Genomic DNA, 23312 nt, shown 5'->3' on the forward strand with positions numbered 1-23312 from the left:
TGGGCATCCTGCTCGGAATAGAAGTTCTGGTAGGAACCAGACAGAGGAAATAAATGGCCACAGGGGTAGAGGACACTTCTAGAGTGAGAAGTACAGAAGTAAACTTCCATCAAATGAATAAAACAACTAATCAATCAGTCAATTAACATTTTAGAAGGGAGCGGACAAACAGATTTAAATAAACATACCATTTATTCATTCACTTTGGGGCTATTAAAATGACCCAATATTTAAATCCCTTTGATAGGTGCATTTCTTTCCTCATGCTCATTTAATAACACAAGAATTGAAAGTACATAAAATTAAATAAAAACATAGAAAAGTAACTCTTTTAATAGAGTGGTAAGTTTCTTTACTGAAAGAAGTTGTTGAAAACTAAAATGTCAATGAAACAGATGTTAAAATGGTGCTCTAAAAGGTTCCTGCAAACATTGTGCTAATTGACAAACTTTAGAAACACAGTGAAGGACATCTTATTTAGTATAGGAAATTGGGAAATCCTACAATGTAGCAAAGCTAGAATGTTAGAAACTTATTATCAGATATATTTTTACACAAAGTGTATTAGCACTAATCCAGAATATTAGGTATTAGGTAGAACAAAACTATTAAGAAAAAAATTCCCTAAGTACAAATCAGTTAAGAATGGTAACACATAGCTCACATATTACCTTTCAATGTCCAGTTAATTTAAGTAGTTGTTATTGAAAAATTCTTTTGTTGTTGTTGTTGACTGTCTACTATTGTCCTCAACCTTAAGAATTTTATAATCTAGGAGAAATGAAAAGATACAAATAATTATGATAGAAGCTAATTTTTGTTAAGTGCCATAGGAAAAAAATACAATCTGAATTGAACAAACACTTATTTAGTACCTCAAATAAGCTAGTTATTGATTAGAAAATATGGGGAATTAACAAGAACTTTGCATAGATGCCAATTATGATAATTTTGCACAGACATACAAACACTGCAGCTTAATTGCTATAACAAGGAGATAAAAAAGGTATCTTAGTAAAGCCATGACCTGGTTGCCAGCTAGAGAGAGATGGCAGTGAAGGGGGACAACTGCCTCTCCATTGTAAGATAGAGACTCCTTTATGATGAGATAATGTTGTCAAATCATGTCATTCCTGCTACAATGTCTGCCATGTCCATCCCGTTCTCATTACTGACAAGCCACTGCTTTAGTTCAGATGTCTATTGCCTCTTGTCTAGAGTATAATAAAAGCCTCTTAATGGTTCTTCCTGATTTCAATTCTCCTATTTCCTCTGAAGCCTCCATATAGCTGCCAAAGTGATCTTCCTTAAATGTATGTTTGCCTTGTCACTCGTCTATTCGATAAATTCCAATGTTTCCTTATGACTTCAAAGATAAAATATAATCTCCTCTTTTTGGCTTTTAAAGCCCTTCACAACCAAACCTCAACCTCACTTTTCATATTCATTATACATTATTTCCTTTTTCAAACTCTGTAGTTCAAGCAATCTGAGCCTGTTGCTATTATGGATACATGACCATCTCCTACCCTTATGCCTTTGTACTGGCTAGCTCTCAAAACTGGAATATAGTCCTTCCTCATCCCCAACTCTTAGAACCTTTTTTTTTTTTTTGGTAAGGCAATTTGGGTTAAGTGACTTGCCTAGGATCACATAGTTAGTAAGTGTCAAGTGTTTGGTCTGAGGCCGAATTTGAACTCAGGTCCTCCTGACTTCAGAGCCAGTGTTCCATCTACTTCACCAGCGAGCTGCCCCAAGAACCTCTTAATACTCAGTTCTAGTACAACCCTTCTACATGGAGCCTTCTCTGATTCCCCAGCTGCTAGTGCCTTCTTTTCCCCAAAACAACCTTATATTTATTCTGTATGGATTTATATATGTATATGTTGTATCACCTGGTAGAATGAGGGTAGGAGTCATTTTATTTTTGGTTATATAGCTGGTACATTCTTTTTTCTCTAAGGTTCCTAGAAGTTCTATATTAGGAATATCCTAGGCTATTAGGAATATAGGATGTCCTGCATATTAGGACATCCCCAAACATGGGCCAAAATCCTAAAATGTGATATGTTCGGAAGACAAAACTGTACCTTTGAATCTAGATGACATTTCAGTCTTATATTAACTAGATATTTTTTCAGAGGTGGCGGTGGGGGAGTGTGGCTTATTTTCTGAATGCAAGAGTAACTATTAAAAATATATATATTTTTTCAGAGGGAAACAGATAACAATCTACTTCCTGAGGGTTCAATAGAAAAGGAAACCATCAAATGTCAGAAATGAGTGAGTTTTAGATTTCAGAATGCCTTTTTTAATTTTTAACTGAAGTGTAATGTATTTTTACTTGCCAGCATGCCTGGTATTTTTCTAATAAGTTCTGTGCAAATCAAATATGTTTTGAATACCATTTAAACCTTGCCATTTAAGAGAGTTCTATGGTGATTCATCTTGCAAACCAAATCCTTACACTTAATTCTTCTATATTAAAAATTTCAGAAATCTGTACATCAGTAGATTTTAAGTAAAGGCATGCATATGCTTTGATGGAACATGAAAACAAAATGAATGGCTATAAGAATAGGAATGAGTTATCAGTACTACCTTGTAATGTGCTGATGTGTAAAGGCCATCTCTTTCCAGAGACTCCAGGTGGTGAATTGCATTGATAAGGTGCTTATTACCTTTTATACTAGTTAATGGTCTACAGCAGGGCAGGGATGTCCTTGGAATGACACCTGCATGAAACTCTTTCAAAGTTTCTTGTGGAACTTTGGAAACACAAAGGGAATGTAGGTAAAAGGAAAAATTGCAGACAAAGGAAAACCAAATTTCCAAAATTATTCAGAAAATCATGTTATATGAATGTAAATTAGGTGGCACAGTGGATAAAGTGCCATTCCTAGTCAGGAATTCCCATCTTCCTGAGTTCAAATCTGGCCTTAGACCCTAGCTGTGTTACCCTGGGCAAATCACTTCACCTTGTTTGCCTCAGTTTCCTCATCTGTAAAATGAATTGTAGAAGGAAATGGCAAAACACTACAGTATCTTTGCCAAGAAAACCCCAAATGGAGTCATGAACAGTCAGACGGGACTAAACAATTGAACAACCAAAAATCATTATAATCAAAACTAGTCTTGATATAATTTTATGAGATTTCACATAGAGCTTTACAAATATCTCATTTGATCCTCACAAAAATCCTAGGAGGTAAGTACTATTTTTATTCTCATTTTATAGATGAAGCAACTGTAGCTGAGAGGGATAAAATGACTTGCTCAGGGTCATACAACTAGTGTCTGAAGCTGGACTTGAACTCAGGTCTTCCTGACTCCAGGTCTAGCCCTCTATCCACTGTGCCACTTAGTTGCCTAATAACAATGCTGCTACTGCTGATGACCTTTTCTTCAATATTTCCACAATAAAGTAGCTAAATTTTAATTTTAATTAGGTGAATTGTGGCTCTTACCCTACAATTCCATTTAATTCAGCTCCATGTTGATTAAGGGTTTGGTTTGTAGAAGGAAACTATCCTTTATAACAGAATGCAAAGGTGAAGCAGCCTCAGTAGATTTACAATCTAGTTGGGGAAGGAATCTGGAAGAAGGGGAGATGAAATTAGTCTACCACAAGGTAAAATGCAAGGGCAAAGGAGATCAAGACAGATGTTCTAGGAAAAGTTTAGAAAGGAGAGGCCACTTTTAAAGTGAAGAATGAGAAAGCCTTGACTGAGATGGGTTTTAAAAGGAAAGATGTGCAGAGAGTGTTTTCTGAGAGTGGAGCAAAGCCGATATGAATGCCTAGGGTCAGGAGAACATAGGATGTGCCTGATTAATCTATCAATCTGCTAATCTGTTGGGCTGGAATGTAGAGTCCTTAAAGCAGAAGAATGTGAAATTGGAGTAAAATTGTATGGAATCATATTGTAGAAGGCCTTGAATACCAAGCTAATGTGTTTATACTTTGTTCTAAAGGCAATGGAAAATCAGTTAAAATTTTTGAGCAGGAGGGTGACATGGTCATATTTTTTGTTTTGAAAAGACTATTTTGGCATCATTTTGAAGGATAGGTGGGAACAGGCAAATCCTAGAGTGCTCTCCTAGAGGACAAAGACTATTTTTGGCTTTTTTGTACTCCCAGTATTTAACATAGTGGCTAGTACATAGCAGGTTAATAGATGCCATTGACTGTGTGACAGTTTGATGTGGTAAGAGACATACTTAATTAACATCACTAGGCTTGGTTTCCTCATGTGGAATATGAAAGGTTTGGACTGCCTTGTCCCTGGTGTCACTTCTAACACTGTATCTGTCATAATTTAGGCCAATAACAGTGAAAATAAGACTTAGATATACCTACCTCTGGGCATGGGGGAGAGTCAGTAAAAATGTACAGATTCAAGAGATGTTCTCTCTTGTGCAAGGAACAATAAGGAGGCCGTATCACTTGATTGTAGAGTATGTAGAGGTGCATGAAGTTATCTATAGTCTACACTACAGAGTATTGATAGTACATAATTCCTTTTAACGGATGTAAAACTTGGACCTAGTATATATTTTATCAGGCCTAATACTTGTTATACATTGGCAGAAAGTTTAAAGGATTCCAAAAAGCTTTTGTGCATTCCTCCCCCCCAAAAAAAATAAGTAAATAAAAATCTTTATCTCTGTAGTCTGTGTAGGAATATGAAAATTCCTGTGGTTCAATGCTTTAGGGTCAAGCCATAGAACGGCATAGAACGAGAAGATGAGGACTTGGGACACAAAATATAAGCTGCTCTGGGAGGTCACCATAATGTGGAACCCCAGTTAAATAGTTTGTAGTCAGAGGGCAGAAGGATGGTAGTGTATCACTGAGAAAGAGTAACGAATGAGAAGAGTGTTGAGAGATGGGGAGTGTCACAGACAAAAAACAAACAACTTTATCTGCTTCTCTATTTTGCATAGGTCAGGATCTGCTTATCATGCCTGGCTTTTTAAGCAGTTGAATATGTGTAATCATTCTTAATACTGAATGACAGAAATCCCCATTCAGAAAAGCAAAGGTATCGGAAAGAAAAGTGTTTCCAATCCCTCTGAACCAGTCATGTGGAGAGGATGGATGACAAATAGACACCTGGCTTCCTGGCTTCCCTGATGTCCCAGATAAAATTTCCCCATCTACAACTGCTATCAGGTGAGGCTCAAGTTGGGTTGGCAGATAAAATCCTCTGAACAAGGGAATTCTTGACTGTAGGGATTTTGGAGAGCTGAACCAAGAATTCTGGTGCTGAGAGGAATTGGAGCAGTCGGGAGAGGGAGAAGATGAAGACCTTGGGAAAAGTAGCTAAAGATTCTGTTGGGTAACATACAGGGAGACCTGAGCATCCTACCTCCAGGGCACCCTGGTCATCTCTCTTATTGCTTCATGAAGCAACTGGTATTTGGGATCAGACATGGAGGGGAATGGTGGCTTGTCCCCCAGATGGTACAGCTTTGTAGCCAAATGGTCCACAAACTCTAAACCCCAAGGAGGAGAGAGTAGGCAGAGGGGTACAGTGACAAGGAGTAGGTACAATGGGCAATCTAAACATTGGGAGTCAGGCAGTATATGTAGAGTGAGAAAGGGGTGAAATGGCGTAATGATAGCCCAAGGCATGGACAGGGGAATAAAGTTAGTCTTTGACTATGTATGGCCAGAAAAGAGCTTCATAGTGTAAGGCTGGTCGGCCAGAAGACTGCTCAGAGAGTATATACATATCTCCTTTTGTTACCCTGGGGCCAAGATCTTATTATTCCAAACATAACAGGCAGTGTGGCAATTCTCCTAGACAGCCCCTGAACATTTTTATATTAGTAAAATCTGATTAAAATAAATCTAAGCTCTAGCACTGTGGGAATTGGAAAGCTATAGATGATAGTAGTACTTAATTTTAGAGTGAGAAGGGCCATTAGAAGTTACCTAAGTCAACCCTTTGTCTCAGAAATGAATCCTCTCTACAGAATTCAAATAAATGATCTCAGGTACCTGCTTGAAGATGTCTAGTAATGAGGTTTGTAATTTGCTATTGCAGAGGAGAAAGGAGTCAATAATGTCTTGCTTAAGTAAAGTGAGGGTTGCATATTGACAAATTTTATAGAATCCCAGTCTATTCCTTTAAGAGCTACAGAACGAATACATATCAGAAGGGGTGATAGTTGTGTATAATTTTGTATATCGACAATGATACACATAAATAAAGCATTAGCATCTTTGGCTCTAAAGGGCAATGACTATGTACTGAAATAATCAAATATATCTGTGGTAAAATCAAATCAACGAAATACTCAAATATATCTATGATACAATCAACCATCAGTGGACTGTTTCCTTCAACAATACAGATTGCAAACCAGTGCCTGTTCATTCTATATAATTTTTGTCTATGTCCTCCCACAAATGTGACATGGGAAAGAGCCTACATGTTGAGTATTTTATTTACTTCCTCTCTCTTGACACTGAGAACATTCCAATAGCAATCAAGGAAATGAATTGGGAGTATTTACTCCCAAATAATATTATGAGAGAATGTATAGCAGTATTATCCTAGCAATTCCTATGAAGTCCTGGGAAGGTTACCTATGACTATGAAAGGAAATTTCACAATGGAGCCAGATCATTGGTTGGTAGGAAAAAACCAACATATAAATAAAAATAGGAATACACAGAGCACAGGTAATCCAAATGAAAGTTAAAGCATTTAGCGTATCCTAGGGACTTCTGAAGCTATAATGAAATGGAAATGCTTCCAGACACACATGCTTAGAGAGATTATTTTGAGGCTCATAGAAATGCAAAACATTTCAGTTTTAGAGGCAAATATAGGATCTTCAATCAGATGAGACTAATAGCAAGTTCATAATTTTTGAAACCCTACCTAGACAGTAAAGGTTTTTCAGTCTAGTTTCAGGAGTAAGTTCAGCCCTCTGGCTTTTCATAAAACAGTGACACAGCTGTTTGAATATTTTGAAGGTGTGGCAATCTGCGGTGGAAGCCATTAAAAAATGGAGCCCCTGCCAGGAGTAGCTATTATAGTTCTGAGAATGCCTGTGGAGAAGGGAGGAAATCTCCATTAGACTCTATTGCTTCTAACAGTTGCCTACTGAGGGGAATTATCCAGGAAGAATACCCTTTGCAGTATGTTCTACTAGATGTAGATTTTTTTTAAAAATCATCCAATAATTATTTGGGTGGTTTTTAGATAGGACCAGGCTAGAAAACAGCATACAAGGACGAGAAGTGTTAAATATGCTCCAGAAACATAATTGGTCACAGATTTGTACAAGATAGCTTGAAAATGACACAATCAATTTTAGAAACTTTGATGAAATTCATAAACTTGGAAATTAAACAAAATCTAAAACGTTCTTGATTTGATCATGCTCACTTTTTAATTGGTATCGGTTCCACGCTGTGAACTTATTCCCAGTGGTACCAATGGTAATGCTTTGAACTTATGGAAATACTGGTGTGAATGTTGGGAGGGGATAGACCTTTCTTACTTCTCTTTGTGTTATCTGTCAGACAACAAATAGTAGCAGAAGCATCGCCTATTTTGTATTTGAAATAAAAGAATGAAGATCTCGGGTAATAAATACTCCCAGCAGTGAGTGGTCAAATTATCCTACTGGCCACTATTTAATAATGCCAAATTATCATAAATTTCCTGCACTGTTACCCATGGACACTCTTGATTAAGTTGAGCTTAGAATCATGAGATCAAAGACTTATAGCTCCAAGAGGTCTGAAAGGTTGTGAATAAACTGAGGTTCATAAAGTCTGAGTGACTTACCCAATGTCCAACAGGTAGCACATGGAAAGAGTATTGTGCAACAAACATACTCTGACATCAAATACTGCATTCTTTTCACTACACCACATTGTCTCCATGAAACAAATATCGCTAATATTTGAAAATTGCTGAGATGCATGGTACTTTTTTTTTTAACTTCAAAACATCAAAAGATCTGTGATTTCCCTAGGGAAAGTGCTCCTGCACTAATTACATCCTCCCCTTGCTCTAGTTGAGTTGCTGATTTTGAGTTGGTGCCATAACTCCCTCCTCTGTTTTACTCCCTCCCCCAACAAAATTGAGGAATGACAAAGGAAAAAAAAGGGAAGTGACCTTCTGAAAATGAGATTCTCTGAATTTAGCCAGGTTGGTTTTTAGAAGGCAGACTGCTGATACTGAAGCCTTTGCATATGGATAAGACCTTAACAGAGCTTAAATACTCCTAAGAGAACCTTTGAAAAATCAAGTGTGTGTGTGTGTGTGTATTTGTCACATACACCTACCCATCGATTCTCTGCATGTCTCTTCATGTCTCTGTTTCATATATCTGTAGGTACATACACATGTATACATACTTCTCTCTCTCTCCTCTCTATATGTATATATATATATATATGTATATATATATATATATACATACACACAAATGTATCTCTCTATATACGTATATGTATATACATGTATATACACAAATATATCTCTGTCCTTCTCTCTCTCTTTCTCTCTGTTAAGGCAGCTAGGTGGCACACTGGATAGAGTGTTGATTATTGTTCAACTATGTCCAACTTTTCCTGACCTCATGGACTGCAGTGTCCATGGGGTTTTCTTGGTAAAAATCCTAGAGTGGTTTGCTGTTTTCTTCTCCAGTGGATTAAGGCAAACAGAGGTTAAGTGATTGCCCTGGTCACACAGATAGTAAGGGTCTCAGGCCAGTAAGGTTCTCAGGTCTTCCTAACTCTAGGCCCAGCACTCTATCCACTGAGCAAACTAGCTGCCTCTGGGTAGACTTGGAGTCAAAAGACATGAGTTAAAATCTAACTTCAGATACTAGCTGCATGATCCCAAGAAAGTCATTTAACTTCTGTCTGCCTTATTTTTCTCTACTATAAAATGGGAATCATAATAGCACCTATCTCACACACTTGTTGTAAGGATAAAATGAGATAATATTTGTAAAACGCTTAGCACAGTTTCTGGTACATAGTAGGGCACTTAAGAAATGCTAATTCCTTCCATCCTTCTGTTGATTTGTTTTTGCTTGACTAGATTGTATTTATTTGTTACAAGAATTGGGCTCTATTTGAGGGGAGTTGATAGAGAAGAAACAAAAAAAAGAAAAGAACATTAATAAATACTCAGAAGAAAACAAAAAGTTGTTCAGAAGGGGACTCAAACAAAAGACATTTTTATTACTACCTTGTTCAATTTAATGCATACTTTAAAAAAAGCTATGTAACAAAAGTTCACAATTTCATACACAATCCACTTTTTTTTCTATGTTGAAATGTTTGTTTGATGATCATTGTTAAGGTAATAATAAAAGTGAAAACTTTTTTTCTTCTCCCCAAAAGCTAAGGAGATATTATTTTTTCTGAAGCAGCAAGGTACCCTGGAACAATAACAGGCAGCTTTTGCCAGACAATTCAATCTACCCACCACCACTTCAAATATGAGCTCCCCTCAGACTCTAATGGAGAGAACTCAGGACTCTGAACACAAAAGCCTCGGGAATACTGGTACTGCCTCCTTCCTTCACCACCACCCCAAATTAGGATACTTAATACTGGCCTTGATTTCATCTCTCACCCTACAGACATCATAGATGGGAGTAGTCACCAACATTAACTGCCACCAATACAGATAAACCCAAATGGCTTGAGTAGAAGAAGACGCAAGACCACTTGCCCTACTTCCAGCCTAGCTCCAGGAGTAATCTTACCAGGAAGCCTATGAACAAACAATATTACAACTGTTTCTCTAAGTACTGTCTCCTTAGTAGCCACAGCTACTGAAAACCTGGAAAGAAAATACTCACCCCCAAAGGCCTTGGCACTTTAAGATGGTTCAACATCACAAACAGATAGGATTTTATCAGTGAAAGTGACATGAAAGAAGATTCAGTATCATTTGATTTGCCATTGAATCCTAAGAACTATGGGGTGTTTCCATATGGATTGCACCTGAAACCTCTCAAATATTTTATTTTTGCCATTATAATGTGAGCTTCTTGAGTGAAGGGAATGTCTTGCTTTTTTATTTGTATTCCTGGTGTTTATCACAATGATGCATATAGTAAGTGCTTAAGAGATTTTTTTTTTGTTCTTCATTCATTCCTTCATTTACTCATTCTTCTATCTTTTATTTAAAATTAAAAGCAATTAAGCACATAAACTATATTGTGTAATCCTTACAACAATCTTGTTAGGTAAGGTAGGTATTGTTATCTCCAATTTATAGATGAAGAATGTGAGGCTTAGAGAGCCTAAGTGACTTACTTATTTACTATGGTAAGCAGCAGATTTGGGTATCTAATGTATGTCTTCACATTGTGAGTTCAATGTTTTTACTAAAACCCCATGCTACTTATCACCATCATTATCAAATAACTTTTAGAAGCTTACTTCAGTGTGTCATTACTATTTGGTTTATAAAGCTTTATAGAAGGCCAAACTGAAAAGGACTAACAAAGATGGTAGAGGAGGAAGAAGCAGTACAACCTAGTTTTTTCCAGAAGTATTCCAAAAAAATATCTAAGAGCACCAGACAAGAGTGAACAGGAAAACTAAGAAGAAACCAAAGTGAGTCATTTTCAAGCATAAGATCATTAACTTGTCTCATAGGTAAGTGCCTAGGGCAGGAAGTGTGTGACAGGGGTGGGACTTCAGCTCTGAACCCAAGAGTGAACCAAGAACTCAGAAGATCACACTCTTCTTGGATCAAGAGAAGCCTGGCAGCTTTGTAGCTCCGACCATGAAACTTTATTTAAGACACGTCCCAAACATGAGGGATTCGGGTAGGCACTATAGGACCAGGAACAAGCCTGACAGCTACATCATTATGAAACTGCAGAGCTTTCTAACTAGCTGACAAGGGTCAGTGCTGTGTACTAGAGTCCCACCCAGGGGCAAATCTGCAGTTATATTACCTACAAACAAGGGCCTAGAGCCTGGAATGGCCAAAAGATTTAGGATTAGACTTTGCCAAGGCTCATACAACTTAATCCACAATGAAAGTTTGGGGCTCCTTGGTGTGTCCCTCTAAGATTTTTGAAGAACACAGCAATAAATACCCGGACGAAGTAGTGACAGAAACTAAACAAGGCCCCCAACATTCACTCCTGAGGTGTCCAAAGCTAGACCCTAACACAAAGTCCTAATTCATGAAGAAAAGAGTAATTTTGGGGAAAAAAGACTCATTATAAAGATGCCAACGACACCAAACTCATAAGCCCAGAAGAAGAAAATAACACTCAAATGCGTACAAGTAAAGTCTCAAAGGAAATGTGGTTTGGCCACAGGGTTAATCGGAATTCTTAGAAGGAATGAAGAGGTTTAAAAAATAAAAATGATTTTACAAGTGAATTAATGCATGGGAGAAAAAATAGAAAAGGGATGAGGAATTGTCTCACGATGTCATGTGTGAAACTGTTATAAGAAGAATTAACAGTTTGACCATGAAACAGTAAACTTTACTCAAATAAAGAACTTCTTTAAAACCACAATGGGTCAAATAGAACTGAATGACTTCATGAAACAATAAGAAATATCTCATACCAACACCAACTAACCTGGAACACAGATCAAAGAGAGATAATTTAAGAATTATTGAATTACCTAAACCCATGACCACAAAAGGAATTTGGATATCACATTTTAAGAAATCATAAGAGAAAACTGCCCAGACCTATTAAAGACAGTGGGCAAAATAAAAATTGAACAAATCCACTAGTGACTTCTTGGAAGAAACCTCAAAATGTAGGGTGTTAAGAACATCATAGTCAAAATCCAAAAGGAAAAAAAAAATCTGTCTATATGCATACACACAGAGACATACACCATACATAAATACATGTATACATACATACACACATATATACACACTATATACATGCATGTATGCATATATAAACATATACATACACATACACATATGAAAGCCAGAAAAAGAAGTTTTCAAGTATTAATGATCCACAAATCAGGATCATACAAGTTTAGCAGATACTACTACTATAAAAGACCTTGGAATATAATGTTTCAGAAGTTATAAAATATAAGTTTATAACCAGGAATAATTTCCCTGAGAAAAATTGAATATAATTCTGTAAAAGAAAAATAGATCTTTAATAATGTAGAAAACTTCCAAGTATTCCTTATGAATAGATCAAAGTTGAGTAGAAACTTTGAAATACAAATAAAAGTGTCAAGAGAAATGTGAAAAGGTAAAACATAAGTGGGAAAACAAAAGAATGAAGTACCTACATTCTAGTGGGGGAGTCACGTGACCAAGAAGGCTAAACCTTTTTTCCAATTCTCATATCTCTGAAAACTCCTAAAAATAAGAATTTTGGAAAAGGGTAAATTAATTGCAGCTATCTCGGTAGACTCAAACACCAAAAAGTCTAATGAGGTAACAGCCTCACAAAATAATAGCAGAAAAGACTAATCACTAATCTCTAATGTGCTCACTCAGCACTCTTCTCCTAGCAGCTGCCATGCTCCATCAGGGCAGAATAACAGGACCAACAGGCATTTTGCTCTGAGATCCACTCAGCAACTACCTTGCTGCAACAGCAGACTCTTCCAACACATCCTGCTCCGGGCCTCACTCAATATTTAGTGGCAAAAAACAAACAAACAAAAAGTGGGGCACAACTTTGCCTAACCCATGCCTCAATTGTGTGGAAGAAGTGAAGGTATAAGAAAGCAGAAGCATGTTCGACCAGGAATAACACCACATTGTGCTATACCGGTGCTCATTCAGAGGACTAAAGACAAGAGGGAATTGGGTCAGGATGCCAGCATGTGTAAAAAGCTACACTAAGCCTGAAGGAAAGGAGACCGGCACCTAGCTGAGTCCAGTTTTGTCTCCCCAAAAGTCACTTAAGTCATGGTATGAAGCTGGTGAAAAGTGAATCCCCCAATGCTGAGGAGGTGGAGTCGGTTTTTAGGTTCAGCCCTGTGGGATCAGCCAACAAAGGGAAAGAATCAGAAAATGAGTGACAGGGAATTATAATTGGGAAAAAAATACTGAAATTACCAAAGATATTAGAAGGAAGAAAACAGTTTAAAATTTTGAGTGCTAGCAGATAAATTAACAAGGAAGATTTAAAACAGAAGGGAAAATGACCATAAGGGCATCTAAATGAATCCAAATATCTCCAAATAAATATTATAAGACAAATGAAATCAAAACAAGACCTCATGATGCAGAGAACCTTTAAATTCCTAAGGTATGAAATCACAGCAGGGTGTTCCCAAATGGCCTTAAGAAAAATAATAAGAATAATAAAAACAGAATTTATGTTCTTTTCATCAGAAATAATTGGCAATTTTGAATGCGTAGTGATGAGTCTCTCCAGTGCAGCAAAAAGAAGAACAACCAATTGGTAATGGAAATATACAAAAGTGAAGGAAAATCTGAAAAAAAGAGAAGAAAAACAAACACATTATCTCTATACAAGCAAAAACATATTAATCATGAAGACAGGATGCATAAAGACAACTGATGGATCATTGGTCTTCCAGATGAACAGGACAAGTTATAAAATAAACAAACCCTGAATACCATAATGCAAGAAATAATAAAAGAAAACATCCTAGCAGGAAGAGATGATACAAATGTCCTGTCAGGACCTACATGTCATCAGGGATTATACAGGGAGTCACCTGGGAGTTTTTGTTGTTTTAATTTTGAGGATCTTAAAAGGAAAGAGAAAGAAGAAGGAATACACTAGGAAATAAAGGACAAAGAAAAAGTAACTTACCTCACATAATCAGAGTGTACAAATAGAAGACAATGAAAATTAGGGGAAAGGGGTGGGGAGCAGATGTCTCTCGTATCTGAGTTGGCCAAAACAGGGGAAAATATCCATATAAGCACAAACAGTTTCATGTAGAACTATGTTCAACTCAAAGGAAAAAGAGGACGTCATGGGGAAAGGGAAGGGAACAGAATCAGGGTTAGAGAATTAACAAATAAAACTAAGAGTAGCTTTTGTTTTAAACCATTTTCTAAAAGAAGAAAACTAGATTCCCAGCATCAAACATAAAAAAAAATCAAATAGGATACCAAAAATTTTAGTACATTTGGAAGATCCAAGACTTTTGGAACACTCAGTACTGTTCACTTGATGCACAGAGAGTGCTAAAATATTCATCATATATTCAAAGTTTAAAGGGAAAGGTTGTTATTGACTGTGAGCGGTCAGAGAAGTACTCTTAAATAGATATCAACCTCAGTAATTTTCTGTTGCCTCCAATTGAGAATGAAATATAAACTCCTCAGAGGAATCTTTGAAAGTTAACTGTCATTTTGAGAGTCTGAAGATTTGGGGAGAACTAAGTTTAACTTTTATTTGAGAGAGAAAACACTGTGAGGAAAATTCTTAAGAGATGTTAATCCTTGGATTACTGAATTATTGGACTATGCCTCCCATGTTTCAGAAGAGTCAGCAGATGCCTCAAGCGAGAGGTGACTGGCTATGATCTTTTCCACGTTAAAAAAAGTTGAAATATTCTTCTATATTTCTCTATTATGGATTACTATTAGTAAATTATATGGCTAATGATAATGGTGTTTGTCTAATTCAGTGGTTCTCAAAGTATGGTCCCTTTCAGGGAGTCATCAAGGTCAAAACTATTGTAATAATACCAAAATAGTTTCACTTTTTTTTTTTGCTTTTTTTGGTGAGGCAATTGGGGTTAAGTGACTTCCCCAGGGTCACACAGCTAGTAAATGTTAAGTGTCTGAGGACAGATTTGAACTCAGGTCATCCTGACTCTAAGGCCAGAGCTCTATCCACTGCACCACCTAGCTGCCCTGCTTTTTTTCATTTTGAATAAATATCGATAGACATAATCCATATAATTTTTTTTGACAAAAGTCAATGCTCTTTTTTTTTTAATAGAAAGGTCACTCAAATCCACATTTGTCTGAAATGGAAGAGTGTCCCTGGGAGAAAATTTTGAAGTCAGTGCTCAAACAATACCCCCCTCTTAGAGACCTTCCTTTGCTTGGTACCTGACATACAGTTAATACACTTAATAGCTGATTGTTGGTTGGCTTGTCACAAAAACCTATCGTCGTTTCTTGGATTCTCTGACATTCACATGATCCCTCCTCATAAAAAGTGTGCTATGGCATAAATTAATACAAGTTAAAACTAATTTTTTTCTGAGAATTTTGCCACCCATTCTAAGACAGTTGGAGAATCAGGACTGCAAAATCAGGGATGGACTCCAGAGATATAAAAACAACATGTTTAATCATGAGAGCATCCCCACAGTCCAACAGTAATTCCTGGTGAGCTTCCCTGAACCACAAGTACCATTTTTTTAAAAAATGTGAGGCAATTGGGGTTGTGACTTGTCCAGAGTCACACAGTTAGTGAGTGTTATGTGTCTGAGGCCGAATTTGAAAAGGAAAACAAAAGAATTGGAGATGACTAAGTTTGTGAACAACTTTCCAGGCTTTCCATAGTCTGATACCATATTCTATACGCCTATGTGCAAACTGGGCTCCTGACAAACTGCACTATTCACTCCCATATAAACAAAATCTTTTAGGGATCCTCAATAATTTTTGAGAATGAAGAGCCATCCTGAGTCCAAAAAAATTCAGAATTGTGGGCCTAAGCCTATGATTTCAGGTTTTTAGGATGAGAAAGTTAACAAAGCTAAAGTTGAAGTGGTTTCTTCAGTTTTTATAGATCTGTTGAGGGGTGGGGATTAGGTAAGATTAAGCAATGAGAGAATTTTTACATTTTAAATACTTTTTGTTGAGATAGCAGAACTAATCTCTAGATTGTCTTTAAAACCAGTGAGAGAGTTAATAATGGAATTAGTCAAATAGAGCCTGACAGATGCTATTGTAAATAATCTTGCACCCTACACACCCAAATACACCAAAAAGAATGTCTAAGTATGGGTCATCTCTCTTTCCTATGGGATGAAACTTGAAACATTGATACAACAGTAAAATAGAAAGACCCTTTCCAAGGAGAATATAAAATGAAAAACAAGAAGTTTCATTGTTATGAATTAATGCGATCCTTCTGGTTTTTAGATACTTGGCATAAGATTAAAAAATGGGTACCTAATTTCTCCTTAGGTTTCTTCCTCAAGAATGGCACACCGCTGTGTAGTAGGAAAGGTACTAGAATCAGCATGAAGAGATCTAGCTTCAGAATCCTGCCTCTGACACTTACTAGCTGTGTGACCATGGGCAAGTCACAGTCTTTCTCAGCCTTAGTTTCCCTTCTATAAATTGGGAATGATAGTGTTTGTACTACCAACCACTAAGGGTTGTCATGAGAAAAGCAACTTGGAAGTCTTGGAATGCAATATAAAGGTCAGCTATCATTACTGTCTATGACTGGTGTGGTGGAAAGAGCACTCCACACTAAAAACTCGTGTTCAGCTCTGTCACTATCTATATGTGTGACTTTTAGCAAGTTACCTCATTTCTTGGAGTTTCTTTTACTCCATTAGTAAAATAAGGAGATTGTAGTAGACAATCTCTAAGGATTATTCCAGGTTTAAGTGTCTATGATACTAATGTCTAGATAACAATAGTGCCCATGGGACCCAGGCACATCCATGGTATGTGATTTTTTTTTTTTAGGATAGGCAATGGGGTTAAGTGACTTGCCCAGGGTCACACAGCTGGTGTTATGTGTCTGAGGCTGGATTTGAACTCAGGTCCTCCTGAATCCAAGGCCGATGCTCTATCCACTGCACCACCTAGCTGCCCCAGTGGTATATGAATTTTAAAATAAGATGAAAGAGAAAAAGAATATTTCCTTCATTTTAAATCATATGGTAAATCCCAGACTTCATTTTGATTTCTTACATCTCTCTTCTTTTTTCAATAAGTGATACTTTCTAATAGTTGTATTCCAGGCCTGGAATTAGGAACACCTGAGTTCAAACCCAGCTTCAGACATTTAGTATCTATGTGACTCCAGGAAAGTCACTTAACCTCTGTCTACCTCAGTTTCCTCAACTGTAAAATGGAGCTCATAAAAGCACCTACTTCCCAGGGATCTTGTTAGGCTCAAATGACATTTGTGAAGGGCTTGGCAGAATGCCTGGCACATAGTAGGTGCTTAATAAATACACATTTTCTTCCTATTTCCTTCACCTACTATTAGTGAAAAGAGATGAACATTGTCTGGTCCCATTTAGTAAGAATAATGAGTGCATATTGCTAGAATATACTCTGAGAAACCTCTGTGGCCACTTTGTTTATCTTCTTTACTGTTCTGATTAAGTCAGGTTTTTGAGTTAATTTTTAATGTTACATCTCAAGATTCCCTTTAGAAAATGATGTTTCCTCATAAATAAATAATACCGAATGAGGCCTCTTGAAATGATCAGTGACCTTAGGGTGTTTTGGCCAAGCCAAGGGGATGGTAGGAGGGAGACAGGAGGCATGATGGTGACTGCTGCCCAGTTTGCAGCAATGCCCAAACTTATAGCAGATGATCTTCGGATACAGAGCACACACACCCTTTGCCTCTCATACTGAGGCCACTCTGATTTTGCATTTCTCTCACATTTAGTAAAATACTTTTTACGACATTATCAATCCCTTGCTTCCTCTGTCAAGTTGTTTCACATACTTATGTCTTGAATTCTCAAAGAAATACAAACTCTTAGAGAGCAGTGTCTGTCTTCAGTTTTTTCTGCAGCCCTTCTCCCTCTACCAATTTTGAACACACATATAGACTCAATAAATTGATTGAATGAGCTTCCCTTTGTTCCCATTTCTCTCTTGCAGAGTTGTTTTCTCCTAAAATATCAGTGGCTTGAGCCCCCTAAGGCCAAAACACAGGTGCTAAGTGGAGAAATAAACAAGCCCATTTGTAACAAAGGCCATGCCCACCATGAAATAACATACAAAAAGAGGTAGCTGTCAAATATAGATGAAGCCCAAGCACACAGGTGCATTGCCATCATCACTCAGTAGAACTGAAGCATCTCCTCACCAGCTGCTAGTTCCATTGCAAGCAATCACTGGCAGATCCTAAGAACCAGTGGCAGAGACATTTTTGGCACAGGAGGTCTGATCTGGCCACTCATCTTAGCCTAAGTTAAACCATATTATTACACTGTGAGAAGCTGTGTGATTTTGCAGGTGGAAAGCTTGAACAAGGTCGAATACCTCAGGCAGTTATCTAACTGCACCTTCCATGGATCCTGTCCCTTACTAACATATTTTCTACACTCCAGTATTGTCCTTAAGATACTCCCATTCAGGAATGGCTCAGAGAAATGCATTGTTTCTGTTTACTCCTAGAAGATTAGAGGATACTAGATAAGGGTCCAGTTAGACTGTGCATGATTGTGGGTAGTGGGAAAGAATGAGAGGACTGTCTTGAACTGGTCATATTCCTAGGGTTAATAGCTACTTATGAGAATTGGACTAAGACTGAACTCACATCTGAGCATGAAGCTCTGAGGCTGCTCTACCTCCACTCTGAAGGAACAATACCCAGGCAAAAAGGCAGTAATCTTACAGAGAAATCATTACATTCTCTTTGTCTGCCAACCCCTGGCTTACCAGGGCAGCACAAAATCCCTGCTCATCATCCTGCCTCCAGCCCTTCTAATTCAATCAATGCCAGAGGTGTGTAGACCTTTGGCATTGCTCTTGCCATATTCTCTGGTTTTCTTTGAGTACACTTAGCATCTAAGAAACTGAAAATGTCCAAATAAGAAATAGAGAAGGGTATAGTATAGAAGGTACTAGGACATCTTTCTTCTACAAGATCCTAGTAGAAAATACTAGAACCACTGTGGTCTTAAGAATCCTTTAAGCCAGGAAGAGCTGGACCTTGGAAAAAATGTAAAGCAGGTAGTATCTTACATGCTACACTCTTCTCATTCTCATTCATTTATGTATAACTACCAACTCTAGGCCAACCCATACCAAAGACAAGCATATTCTCTACAACATACCCAATAACTGGTTGTTCAGCATTTGCTCAAAGAGGAGTCTGCTCTTTCCTAAGGAAATCCATTCCGTCTTTAGGATAGCTCTAATTATTAGTAACTTTTTCTTTCCAGACATCAAACCTAAATTTGTCTCTTTTCAAGTCCCTCCTGTTGCTCCTAACTCTACCTCTGGGACTAAGAAGAACAAGTCAAATCCTTCTTCCATGTGTTGGTTCTTCAGATACTAGAAGACAGCCATCATAATCCCTGAAGCATATTACCTTCTCAATGCTAAACATCTCTGATTCCTTCGATGACCTAGTAAATGTCAAGGAAGCAGTGGGAAGCAGTAAAGAATTGAACTTGAGGTAATAGACTAAGAGTAATGGTACCTCATTTTGAATTCTGTCTCTACCTTTATGGAATCAGGTAAATCCTACCGCCTCTCTGGGCCTCATTTCCTTCATCTGTGAAATAAGAGGACTGATAAGCACTAAGGTCCCTTCTAGCTCTTTGTTCTATGATCATCTGATCTTGGAATTTGAGGCCCTATATTATATTGGTTGCTCTTCTCAGATCTCACAAGAGCTTATCACTGTCCTTCCAGAAATGTACTCCCTTGAAATAAACATAATATTCTAGATGTGGCCTTTCCCAGAGTAGAATATGATAGAACTAGTACCTTCCTAGTCTTGGGCACTGTGCCTCTGCATAGTGATATGCATCACACTGTTGATGAATATTGCCCTTCTAGTTCAATAAAACCCCAGAGATCTTTTTTGAATATAATCTGCTGTGTAGCCATGCCTCACCCATTATGTCCTTGTGAAATTGATATTTTGGACCTGTAGTTGAGACTTTTTTATCTTGATCTTATTTTTTCTACTTGTGACCTATCAAGAGCCTGGCTGTGGTGTCCAGTGTTAGCTTAGCATTAGTACAAATTTGATCAGTTTGCATTTCATCTGTGCTGTTATACTTCATTAACAAAACTGGTATTCGATTCATGATTCGTGGCTAGGCCATTAAATGCTTTCTTTGGACTTGGCATCCAAACATCAGTGCCTAAAATTTGAGTCCAGCCATTCGAATAATGTTGAATCTACCTAAATATATTATCATCTAGCTATTTATCTCTTCAACACACAGAATACCATTAGAGACAATTAAATATGTTATTAAAATATAAAGCCTATCTACTGCATTTCCCTAACTAATCATTTAGTAACATTGTAAAATAAAATAAATAAGGTTAGCCTTGCAGAGTCTGTATTGATGGGTTTTACATGGTTTTTTTTTGTGATAGCCATACTGCCTTCCCTATTTCATATTTGTCAAATTAATTTTTAAATGCAAATGTGAAAATTTACATTTATTAATATTAAATTTTATTTTATTAAATTCAGCCCAGTATTTTGGCCTGCCAAGTTCTTTTTGAATCCTGACTCTATCATCCATTCTGTTAACTATTCCTTCCACCTTTGTGTCAACTGCAAATTTGATAAATATTTCATAATGTAAGGTAGAACCCCTTTAAAAATTAAGCTGTTTGCCTGTGGAAAGGGGCAAATATAATTAGTGTTTTTTTGCATAAAGAAAAGGAAATAAATCTGCTTCAGAAGAATGTAAAATAAGGCCCATTTCACAGGTAAGTAATTTGGTGGCTGGAAGGGGTAGAAAAAAGGACTTTTGCTTAATGTTAATAAAAATACTACTAACATCCATGTATAAAGAAAATAATTTTCATATAGGAGTTGAGCAGCTTCACTGCCAAAAGGAGAAAAAAAAAGAACTTTTAAAAATTGTAATAAGTGTAAGGTCATGCCCTTTTAATAGGTGTTTTGGTGCTGCAAAGGTCAGAAAAGAACTTAAACTTACTAAAAACTCATAATGCAAATGTTAAGAAACACAGTATTCAGAGACATAATAAGAGGACTGGTTTGGTTACTGAAAAATGGCTGACTGCAGAACGTTATGGACCTTTGGTTCATTTGCATGTGATTTTTTTAAAAGAATTCAAAGGTTAATACTCATAAATCAAATTATTTTTGAGATGTTGGGATGATTAAATAAGGATAGCAGGTTTCACGAGTTTTTGTTTTGTTTTTGTTTTTATCTCATAAGGGAAAAATGAGTCACTGATACCAGGAGACTCTGATATGATCCATTAAAAGAACGGAAAAAGTTTGAGTGGAAAAATGTGACTAGAGTAGGCAGGAATGGGACAGTAGATGAGAAACGAGCAAGAGTAAAGATTCAACAGGGGTAGAGAAGCCATTGCTTTGTGGAGAAACAGCAAGAAAGGAGTCAATTTACACAGCTTCAGTGCCTGATTCCTGATTGGCTGAAGAAAGGCAGTTTCTCCTTGGAAAACAGCTGGAGTTGTGAAAGAAGAGAAGAAACTCAAAAAGGCCTCTCTGCTCTCTGCTTCCTTTGTTCAAGTGTAGAAGGAAAAAAAAAGCAGAAAGGGGAAATACAGGCTTGGAAGTTGATTTGATTCAGCTGGTTAATAGCTGATTGGAAGAGGCAAAATCCTAGTGAGTGAAAAGCTGACTGGCCATTGCCCAAAGACAACCAGCTTGATGAACTTTATAGTTCTCTGGCTTAAAAGGGAACTGCTAGCCTATGCAATAATACTTCAACACTTTTAATTCTCTTTGAAGGGTTGATTATGGGGGGCAGGTAGGTAGTGCAGTGGATAGAGCACTGGCCCTAAAGTCAGGAGGACCTGAGTTCAAATCTGGCCTCAGACCAAACACTTGACACTTACCTGCTGTGTGACCCTGGGCAAGTCATTTAACCTCAACTGCCAAAAAAAAAAAAGAGTTGATTATGAGTTAAAAAGAAGGGGGAAATGGTCAAAGAGATTTTTTTGCACACATGGACATTTTTAATGTTTAAGCTTATGCATATCTGACAGCATATGATCAAATCAAAGTATGAAGTTTAAAGACAGAAAGAGAGAGAGTAGCTTGAGAAAGCCAGTGTTTCAAAGAAAACACTTTGTAACTAGATGTACACCTTTGAGACTGGTTAGTAGTGCCATAAAACAGGTGAGCATTGCCAGAGAGAGGGTGAGGCAAGGGGTCTTAGGCCTTGTACTATGCAGGTTGTGACCACTGGAGCCAGAGATCCTCCCCTTCTCCACCCCTGTTCTCCTCCTGCCTTCACATTTCTGGCTGCTCAGTGGACGCCTGAGGGCTTGGGAGGCTCTAAGCACTGGTAAAAGTTTGTTCTCTGCTTCCTTAGCTTCTTGGGAGCTTTTCTTCATAAGATGATCTCCTGCCGTTTGAAGTACCATCTGTCTTCCTCATCCACAAGGACTAGGTTCAAAAAATAGCATACTGAGAATTTCTTCACATTTCTCATAGTTGGAGTTGGGTCATATCCCGCTAGAAAGAGTCTTATGGGAATTGATTCACCTTTGACTGGTGCCCCATCCATGATTTCATAGTTGGCAATGGTCTCTGTTTCTGTCTTGGTGCTGGGTCCCATTCTTGTGATTTCTTTCTTTATCAGCTGTAATTCCATATGCTGAAATTTTATTCTCACTAATAAGAAATAAATTTTCCAATAATCACATCTATTAAATGATACTTGGATTTACTATATTCAAACTCTATGTGCAGACAGTCTTTGATGCCCGCCTCCATTTTAATGGAGTTGTTGACATCAGGGTAGGTGGCCAGCTGGTGAACAATAAGAGTCTGACAGTCGTCTTACTATTGTCACTTTAATACCTCAGTTGGACACTGGCACCAATGTAGAATTCATAGGGCTTTTCAACCTGCATAAATTCAAAGTCATAACTTTGCTTTGTGTCAATTCTCCAGGTTTATGAATTCGTGAGTGTTACTCTTGTCATTGAAGAGTTTAATTTGGCCTGCAAATACAATCCTAATTCTAGTTTCTTTCCAAATTGCTTAAAAGCTAGGTTTACCTTTCCTGAAACAGATCCACCATCTTAGAAGAGATGATGATACTTTGCCATCTTCGGTTTTCATTTCTGCCCTCTTCCCTGACTCCCCATCATTAAGGACAACATCAATCTTGAAGATGGGACCAAAAAAACCTCCAAGAAAACTCATGATCAACCCTGCCACCACTCCGCATGTGTCCAACACAAAAACCCCTAATCCCAGCTCCCTCTGCCCAGAGGTGTCCCCGTCACGTGACTCAAAAGATTTGTTGTGTGCCTACACACTATGCCAAGTGATTTACAAATATATCTCATTTGATACAATAAACCTGTAAGGTTTACGCTTGAGGAAACTGGAGTAGATGGAAGTTAAATGACTTCCCCAGGGTCATACAGCTAAGTGGCTGAGGTTGAATTTGAATTCATATC

At 37.5% G+C, this 23312-nt stretch overlaps 1 pseudogene; it reads right to left on the bottom strand.

Moving 5' to 3' along the window:
• Window positions 1-22131: 22131 nt before the first annotated feature.
• Window positions 22132-23052, bottom strand: LOC110212597 (vacuolar protein sorting-associated protein 26A pseudogene; annotated as a pseudogene).
• Between the last annotated feature and the right edge of the window lie 260 nt (window positions 23053-23312).

The sequence above is a fragment of the Phascolarctos cinereus genome, unplaced genomic scaffold, assembly GCF_003287225.1.
Source record: "Phascolarctos cinereus isolate Bilbo 61053 unplaced genomic scaffold, phaCin_HiC Scaffold_4;HRSCAF=312, whole genome shotgun sequence".
Lineage (NCBI taxonomy): Eukaryota > Metazoa > Chordata > Mammalia > Diprotodontia > Phascolarctidae > Phascolarctos > Phascolarctos cinereus.